General features: G+C 50.8%; 1 protein-coding gene across 24 annotated transcripts in view; it reads right to left on the reverse strand.

Annotated features, from left to right (window-relative positions):
• LOC101078919 (adhesion G protein-coupled receptor L3-like) overlaps positions 1 to 2,542 on the reverse strand; it is a 126,633-nt gene extending 124,091 nt beyond the window's left edge. For 11 of the 24 annotated variants that reach the window (XR_003889381.1, XM_029840921.1, XM_029840944.1 and 8 more), the window contains exon 1: positions 2,046 to 2,540. The gene's annotated coding sequence lies outside the window, so the exon portion shown is untranslated. Of the gene's footprint in view, positions 1 to 2,045 lie in introns of all 24 variants that reach the window. The other 13 variants (XM_029840941.1, XM_029840940.1, XM_029840943.1 and 10 more) reach the window with 3 other exon arrangements.
• Positions 2,543 to 9,019: the final 6,477 nt, after the last annotated feature.

The following is a 9,019-nucleotide window of genomic DNA, read 5'->3' on the forward strand; positions in this document are numbered from 1 at the left end:
AAGCTGAAAGGAGGATTTTTGACTTTTTAATCTCACAATTGTGCCCACACAGAATCCGTTAACAGAAATATTAATGTTTCCTCTTTGTTATCCGCGTTTTATGGAGAATTAACTAATCTGCAGACTTGAAAGATCCTTTTATTCTTTCCTTCCTTGCTAAAGGCTGTCAGTGAGGACCGGTAGAAACCTGGAGTTTTAGCTTCATTTTCATTTATTTCCAGGAAAATTCAAGGATCCTCATTCAGCAGTTCGCTGCTAATGCGGCATGTTCATGGTAACTGTGACTTACTCATTGTCATTTTTTAAACATCCGACAAAGCGTCGTATTTTTTGGCAATTTAGGGCGAGAAAACTGCTTCTTAGCCTTTTTCACCTTGAGAATAACAGAGTTTAATACAATTGGAACGCAAGAGAAGCGGAAATATTCATGCTGAAAATGGCCATGCAGGTTTTCAGCGTGTAAATAAGTGAGACTTAGAAATGTGTGTGTGTGTGTGTGTGTGTGTGTGTGTGTGTGTTGGGGGGGTTCAGGCGCTGAATGCTCCGGAATCGGGGTCAGAACCAGCCGAGCGATTGTCCGTCTCTCCCATCATTTCCTGTCAAAGCCGCCGTCAGAACCTTCGTGCACGAGCGCGTTAAGTGTGAAGAGGCGAGGACCTCCCCCCCCCCCCCCAACACACACACACACACACACACACTTTTTCTTCCCTGCTTTAGTGACAGCGCTGGACGAGTAGGGGCCCCGCCAGGCCCGACCCGTCTGGCTCCTAACAGCACGACCGCCGCGGCCTTTGGGACCTTACAAAAACTGAGGGGCCTCGGTGCTGCGGGGGCCGGGGGCCCGCCCACGCTAAAGTCGGTGCAGTAATAAACTGGCAGCCTCACGCTGCTTTCTGCCACCGGCTGAGAGAGGAAAGGGCAGAAGAAGAGAGCAGGAGGCAACTGATGATGGAAGAAGAAGAACGTCAGCCAGCCCAGGAGACTGGGAGGGCTGGGAGGACTGGGAGGGCTGGGAGGGCTGGGAACCAGGCCGTAACTCGCCCAAGATTCACCTCCTGGTGATGGTCCATCAGGCGTCGACAGCTGCTCCAAAGGCCGATCTCGGAAGAACGCTTCTCCGAGTTGACACAACGCCGAAGGCCCCCGCAGCGGGAGACAGGAGCCGGAGCCGAGGCCCCGACATAAGCAAACCTAACGAAGAGAAATCCGAGAGGCAACGTCTCTGCTCGTGCTGCTGCCACAACAAATCACATCCCCCCTGCCTTCCTATTGCACCCCACACACACACACACACACACACAACAAAAAAGAGAGGGCAGGAAATCAATCATGGGACTGAAGTGGCTTCATGTCAGCAGCAACGACACACAATGAAGAGGAAGAAGAAGCGAGTTTCTCACCGATGGCTCCAAACGAACCCAGAATTGTGAGGAAGAAGCAAAAAAAGACGCAGCAAAAAGTCAGAGCCTGAAAAACCACATCAAATGTCCCCTGTAGGGTCGCAGAACCTGTGTGTGTGTGTGTGTGTGTGTGTGTGTGTGTGTGTGTGTGTGTGTGTGGCTGGTCTGAAGCGCCTTCGGAGACTTTAAACACACGCACGCTCATTATCGCGTGTGCGCGGGCCACGACACCGTCCACTCATTCACTCTTTCATTCACTAACCGCCTCATTTGGGCTCCGGCACAACAGCCCCTCTCGTGCGCGTCGCGCGGCTCTCGCTGCCGCACGCGCGGCCCTGCGGTGCGTTTCTCGGCGCAACGTTTGAGCCCCGATTCACATCAGCTGCTCAGATTCGCGCAATTAACCCCCCCCCGCCCCCACCGAACCCCCCCAGCGCAAAGTTCCTCCGCGGACGCGCAACCCGCGTCTGACCTCCGAAAATGATCCGTTTCATCACTTGATTCCTAATCGATACAGCTCATCGATGAGCCGCGCGCACCTGGACCCCCGAGCGTAATTAAAGCGCGGGGCGCGGGTCGGCACCGCCGCGGGGGTCTCATCCAGCGCGGATGTGCGGGTGCGTGTGCGCGGAAAGGGGCACTCACCGCCGCTCGCGTCCTTCCCGTCCGATAATCTCTCCGGGCCGTCGGGTACCGTCCGACCGCACCGCGTCCGGGGTGCAGACAGGGAGGCGTGCGGGTCCAGGGAGGCGTGCGGGTTCCAGCCTCCGCGTTCAAATATCCGCGTCAACGGAACAATAACACGCGCGTGCAGCAGCGATCTCCGCGTCCCGCTGACGCTGGTGCGGTTTTCCAGGCGTTGAGGCTCCGCGGATGTCTCCCACTTCCACCTTACATCCCTTTATGGTACCAGGCGTCCTTCTGTGCGGGGGCTACATCACGTCTTGGAGGCTCAGGAAGCGAACGCAGCCCTCGCCGTTCACGCACACGCACAAAAAAAAAAATAAAACCCCAAGAAGAGTATCCAGAAGAATTCAACACGGAGCGGAGCTCCACGAGCGTGCGTCGGGGGGGGGGGGGGCGAGAGAAGACTCAAAGTTGTTCTTGTGCCCCCGAAAATACTGAGCTCTCTGCGACTGTGACAATCGTGCGCGCTGGCTGGGAGTAGTTGAGCGATCTGGGGGGGGGGGGGGGAGCCGCTGCCGCTCTGGCGGGATACTCGGGCTCCACCTAGAGGCCACCGGCGGGACGGAACCCAGTCCCACCAGTATGAGGAGCCCCGGGCTTGCTGGGAGTTCCGCGTGATGTTCCATTCCGTCTATGCAATATTTATGTCAAATGCCCCCCCCCCGAAATAAGGAAGAATACATCCTGAAAGGGGCAGGTCAATCAATGAAATGCAGAATTTCAGTTAATGGAGGAAAATGCAAATTTTCCTCCGTTAATGGGGGCTGGAGGAAGGGGGGGGGGGGGGGGGGGTCCCTGACAGTTCCATCTTTTCTTTTCATTTCATCCTAAAAGGAAATGATTCGCTTAGAAAAATGTGCCAGAAGCTGTTAAAGATGGTTTGATTTTATTTTTTCACTTATTTTCTCTGGACTCGACGCGAAGAGTGAAAAGAAAATCAAACTTATAGTGAAGAAAAACAGGCACCACAGTAATTCTATGGCATCCATCTGGCCAAGTAATGAGAAAATAGTGCCCTTACTGGTGCTCAAGGTCCTTTTATGGTTCCACCCAACAAAACATGAGTGTCAAAAACATCAAGGTGCCCAATGTTGTGTTGAGGAACCACGATCCAGGACTATGTTGGTTTTCCAGTCTATGAAATCCACAAAGTGTCCTCTTAGGGAACCAGCTCATAAAATGCCCTTCGCGTGGAAGCCTCAGATGACCTCCGTATGGACAAATCCTGATAAATGGCCCGCTTGAGTGCCCTTCATCAAAAGAACGAGAAGGTCTGCCAAAGAAAAGGCAATTAGGTGCCCTCCCGGTGAGAGGAACACAGAACATGTTAACTGCCCATTAAGGTGCCCTTTCAGAGCACAAACGGATCACATGACCCTTTGGGGGCTCTTCCAGCGGGCACGGGGGCCAGGCCAGGTATCCAAGTGCCCGTTAAAGATAAAACAGCGCTACAGTGCCCAGCAGATGGATCCTTGTGCCCCCCAGGAGGTCTCCGTTGCCCTCTTGGGTGCAGTTTTGCAGCCGCAGTCAGTCAACAATCAGCTAATGGATCAAACGACACACTTCCTGTTTGGAATCCCCTGAAGAGACGCCCTCGCCGTCGGAGGACTTGTGGCTCCTCGCACCTTCCGTGCAAATGGAATTCTTTCAGGTGGAGCCGTTCGCCGGCGCACTTGACTTCAAAGCGCCGTTCCGTAGCCGCCGCCACGCGTATGCGCGGAGGGCCGAGCCGCGGAGGCCGGAGCTGCGGCAGCATTCGGGAGGCAGATGCCTCCAGGATAATGGAACACAAGCCAGACTTTTCATCCCACAGTCACACACTCTTCCTGAGTAAAGCACAAACAGCTGCGCCGACCTCTCAAAAACCCAGAAACGAAGGCCAGAGAGGAGGGGTTTAGCATCGAGGAGGACAGAGACGGCGTGAAAGTGGCGGGAAAAAACCCTGAAACAGATGAATCCACAGCCGTTTCTTTTTGAGAGGACGTGCCAGTACAAGCTAATCAGAGCTCTCCATAGCTATCGCTAGCTGGGGCTTCAGAATACACTTTATATCCATTCAAACCAGTCTAGCGTTTACAGGAAGTGGACCAGCGCGGGGATTTCTTCACGCTAGAGGAGATTTCTTTAGCTTAATAAGAAAGTCAGGAGACTCGAGACAGCTTTATTCCTGTCAGGCAGAAGAATAAAAAGGATCTTAACTGAGGTTAGGACATCAAACAACATGACGCTTCATTGTAAAATTCAGCGAGTATAAACGCGATCGATCGCGCCGAAGCACACAGTCGCTGTCAAGAGGCTTTTCGACGGCTGCGCAAATCGTCGCTTCTGTGTCTTTCAGCTCTCGATCCACGTTGACAAAGGATGGGAAAATATTCCCTTTGACATTCCCTGCGCAAACTGGGGTACATGTCGGGAAAGATTTGGCAGCTTTTAGCTTGACAAACTGTCGACAAATCAACGCTAACAACTAAAAGTGGCCCAAAAAGACCGCTAGCGACCAGAAACAGCAGTAGCGTGGACACCTCCGGCAATGTAAACACACATCAAAGCAGTTTGTTTGTGGAATCTATAGATAAAGTGACTCAAAGTCCTCTTGCACCAGGCTAGGACGCTAGATTAGCACTTGTTTATGTTTTTCCTATTTAACTAGCGGCAACTCATCTGAATTGTCTCGTGACTCATTCTGTTTTCCACCAAATGACTTCCCCGGCAAATCTCCCAGTTTCTCCATGTAAACATCACCGGTTCGGCTCCGTCGCGCTTTGTCTAACTGTCGGCATTACAAGCTAATGCTAAGTTTCCAGCTGCCAACGATGGATCGGCTAAACAGGGAGCGCCTGAAACGCCACAATAACAGGACTCCATAACGTGACGCACGGCACCATAAAGCGTCCGTCACGTTCTCGCCAGGCTGTTGCAGGACACTCCTGCCAACGACAGAGCCATTCAGGAAAATTAGGGCGCATGGCAACAGTTGTTGTGCAAATGGTTTCCAATAATGTCGGAGCCATTTCCCATGTTTATCCAGGCTACTCAGCCTAGAAACGAGCACGGCGGCGTTGAGATTTACTTCTGCTGCCGCCAAAACCAGCTTCTTGGGGAGGCTTAGCCGGGGGCCGGGTTTGCGGGGAGTCGGTTTAGGGAACGTGGCCTCTGGAAAATTTCTGCTGCGACAGGATTAACGAGTTTCCTTCATATGACAATATTCTCCAGCTTGAATTTATTGGTTTGATTGACTACTTTTTTTTAGTTTTCTTGGATAATCCCAAATTTCCAAAGGAAACGCAGCCACTGGAGCTAATCCGCGGCTAATCCTGAAGGAGAATAGACCTGGGAATAGATCTTTATCTGCAAACAGGAGCGTCTTTAGGAAAAAATGGATACAAATCCTACAGGAAGTAGAACTAATTTCTTATTTTCTACCAAGAAAACAAAGGAAAACTCCTCAGCTATCAGGGAGACATTGAAGGTGCTCATGGTGGAGGGATTAGGCCTAAAACCCCAAATCTTTGAATTTGGGATACAATATTTTAGTCGTTCTTCTTTATTCCACAAGAGGCGCTGTTGAGTACAATAAATAACTCTATTTTGGAGGTTACAGCTTTTTCCCCAAAGCTGTTTGACTACTACTGATTTCAGCTATTTTTGCTCCCAGATTTCCACCATCAGAGCGACTCTTTGAACCAACGTTCATAATAGTAATCATAAACTCGCCCTCGAGCCGGAATCCTGCCGGGATCATCCATAACCCTGATGTGGGTTCTTGAACGTTGGAATTTTTGAACATGGAGTGCGAGCTGGTACAAGTCAGTGGGCACCGCACGCCTGCCTACATCCAGCCTTACATCATCCGCAACTCCTCCGATCTCCCAGCAGCACCTGCGGTTGCCGTTCGCTCCGGCTCGGAGGGCGACCGCTCAACCCTCGCCTTCAAGAAACACAGAGAAGCACCAAAAATCAATGATGTGGCAACAGCGGACTTACGACCAAACGTTCTTAGGGCGCACGAGCGGCCCGGGCGGTCACGAGTCAGCCGGTCGTGACGGCGTGTGGGTGTGTGAGTGTGAGTGTGCACGAGATACCCACTTTCTGGATGGAGGTGAAATAGAATCTTACCCATGTGATGACTTTGGGCACTTAAGTTAAAAGATGATTCATTTAGCATCATGTTAGCTGCATATGAGCCACTTGTTGCACCGGCATAATAGGATTATACTGAGCTAGCGCGTGCTAAATATAGCCAAGTCGCATAACAATGGGAGTTCTGGTATTGATCACAGCCTTTGTGAGGATTCAAGGCGCCGCAGGACTGAAAAAGCACAGAAACACATATAGACGCAAGAGAAAGGGAAAAACTGAAGCTTTTTATGCTAAAAAGAGACTCCTTGAGCCCACAGCGAGGTGCTTCGGGATGGTTCCTGCTCGGATCCGCGCGCCCTCCTGGAACATTTGCGCATGCTTGAAAGGCAAAGTTTATTTTATCGCCACAACCTCCGCAGGAGCTTTTCAGGAGTTATTTAAAGGTATCAGTAATTTGGGGATGGCGTTCAGATCTACAGACGTTCCAGACGTCCCAGTTCGGCTCCTCCTGTTTCAGAGTTCTAGCCGGCGCGCTGAAAAAGAAACTTTCTAGGACAAGCTACGGCAGATGCAGCCGCGTTGTTACCTGGTTAATAATCAGTCTGTCGAGTGTCTCTGCTGTGATCATTAGCAACAAGCCACGCTTTCAAGTTGACCGTGTCGGTGTGCACGTCGTTGCTACTCGGTTAGCCCAAAAGTGGTGGAAACAAAGTTTACCTCAAGCTAGTTTGAGGAGTCGGTTGATAGAGAGCATAATCGTCCAGTCTCTCAGAAAGACGAGCAATTAGCTCTCTTTTAATGTAAGAACAAATTCTCCTTCACTCAAAGTCGACTCTTGATCAAGAACTGGCACCAGTTGTTTACTTTAGCGCGGCGGGATCTTTAATTCATGCTATTATCAAAGTTTCATTAACCTGGCTGTCAGGAAGCGCAGGTTGCGCGGCGGCGTTAAGGTATCCATGTGTGTCACGACATGGAAAGTCAATCAACAAGCCGGCAGTTTTGGCGGAGACGCTGGGCAACGCTTATTTCCGCCCCGTCGCCCCTCCGCCACGTCTCTTACTTCCTGAACCGTCCTCACAAACACCACTGCATTATTCATCATCACATCAGTCGTCCGCGGTGCTATTCTTTTTCTTTTTTTTTTAAAGAAAAACACTTAAGGACTTTGCAAAAGTTGCATCACACAACTGCAAATTAGCCAGGAGGACCGTGATGCTAGCAGGGCGGATTAGCCTGGACGTCAAATCTTCTGAAATGCTATTTTCATGCAACTAATTGCTGAAAATGTTGAACATCCACCGGAGGGGCCTACTTCCTGCTGGGGATCGCATCCGGAGGTTGCCGGGTCGATTAACAGCCTCTCGAGCTCCTCTACGTGAAACAGGTTGTAATTTCTGGAGAGTGCAACGTCCACTTGAAATGAAGATGGTGGCAATAAATTGTCCGAAATAAGCCCCTGTGCCAGGCTATCAATCAGCAGCCTATAGCCGGCAATCACGCAGCTGCCAACTCCAACACATCGACAGCAGTTGACCCGACTCGCATTTCATCGAACCGCGGCGCATATCCGTCATGCAGTAAAAGTCTGGAATGTTCTTGTTCTCGCTCGCTTTAACTGATCGATGCTCCTTTGAATGGTTATCGCGCTAATGAATTCGTCCACGTCTGGAGCTGGAACCAGCGTGGTGGAGTTTGGAGAGCTGGTGAGACACCTGGAAAATGGCAGGAAAACAGGCCCCAACAAAGACTTTAGCTCATCGATCCATCGGACTCCACCAGCGAACCCTTCTGTCGTTCCACGAGGCTACGTGGAAAAGCTAAAGCGGAAGGTGAACCACCAGACGCTGTCACCGTTGTAGAAAACCCCCAGCTTCCCGGGAGTATCCTGCCTCCTGCTCGATACCTTCTGGGATAGGCGCTAGCAAAACCGATCGCTATGGGTTAAACAGGAAGTGCCTTGCTCACGTCGCTAGCGCCACACATTGTAGGTTAATGGATATAATTTCCTAATGGTTTAAAAACTCACGCTAAATGCATAATCTTCTGAAAGTGGCGAGACCCCCCCCCCCCACTGAGAAAGCCGCCTCACCTTTCCGATTCGCGTCTCGCCTTTTTCGGCGTCCAGTTAACGTCCAAGTGAGAGTGGAGTTATTTGGTGGCTAGCAGGGACGTGGAAGTGAAGATATGAACGGAGAAGGGATTTAGCCGCTATCAGCTCCCTGAAATCCACTTTTTCTTTTGCCTTTGTTGAAGCCACGCGGCACCGACTGACCCTGCCCCCTCCTTCACTCCCTCTGAGGCCTTAATAACCAAAAGTCCTCGTGTTCAGACTATCAGCTGTAAAATACCAGCTCCTCCAGTTCCGCGCCCGTACCAGAGACGATGCTCGTAAAAGGGTATTTTGCAGCCGTTTGATCCGAAGAGCGAGTTAACGGCCGAAAGCTTTCATCCCGCCGGACTTCTTGATGCATTTCATTTCCAGAAAAGAGCTCATCAAATTTGATAAGCATGGCGCAGCGCCACTTGAAACAGAATGTATAATCCTATAAACAGGATGGGCAGAGAATTCAGGTTTTATCAGCTGTGCTCGCTTTTATCCCGGACCTGAAAGAGAAGAAGAAATCCATAACATTCCAATTAAAGCAGGATTCCAGCAGGTCTTTCTTATCCACTGTTCATCTGACATAGCGGGAGAGTTTGGAAGAAACTAAGGCTGCATTTTGTCCAATAAAGTGCTCATAAACAGCAGCTTTATTGCATTTTTGTCCATTTCAGGGGCGATTTTGGCGATTTTGGCCGGCTGAAACCTAGAGGTCAGCAGGTCATGTTTTACACAACAGACAGGAGCT

This window comes from Takifugu rubripes, chromosome 8 (assembly GCF_901000725.2).
Source record: "Takifugu rubripes chromosome 8, fTakRub1.2, whole genome shotgun sequence".
Classification (NCBI taxonomy): Eukaryota; Metazoa; Chordata; class Actinopteri; order Tetraodontiformes; family Tetraodontidae; genus Takifugu; species Takifugu rubripes.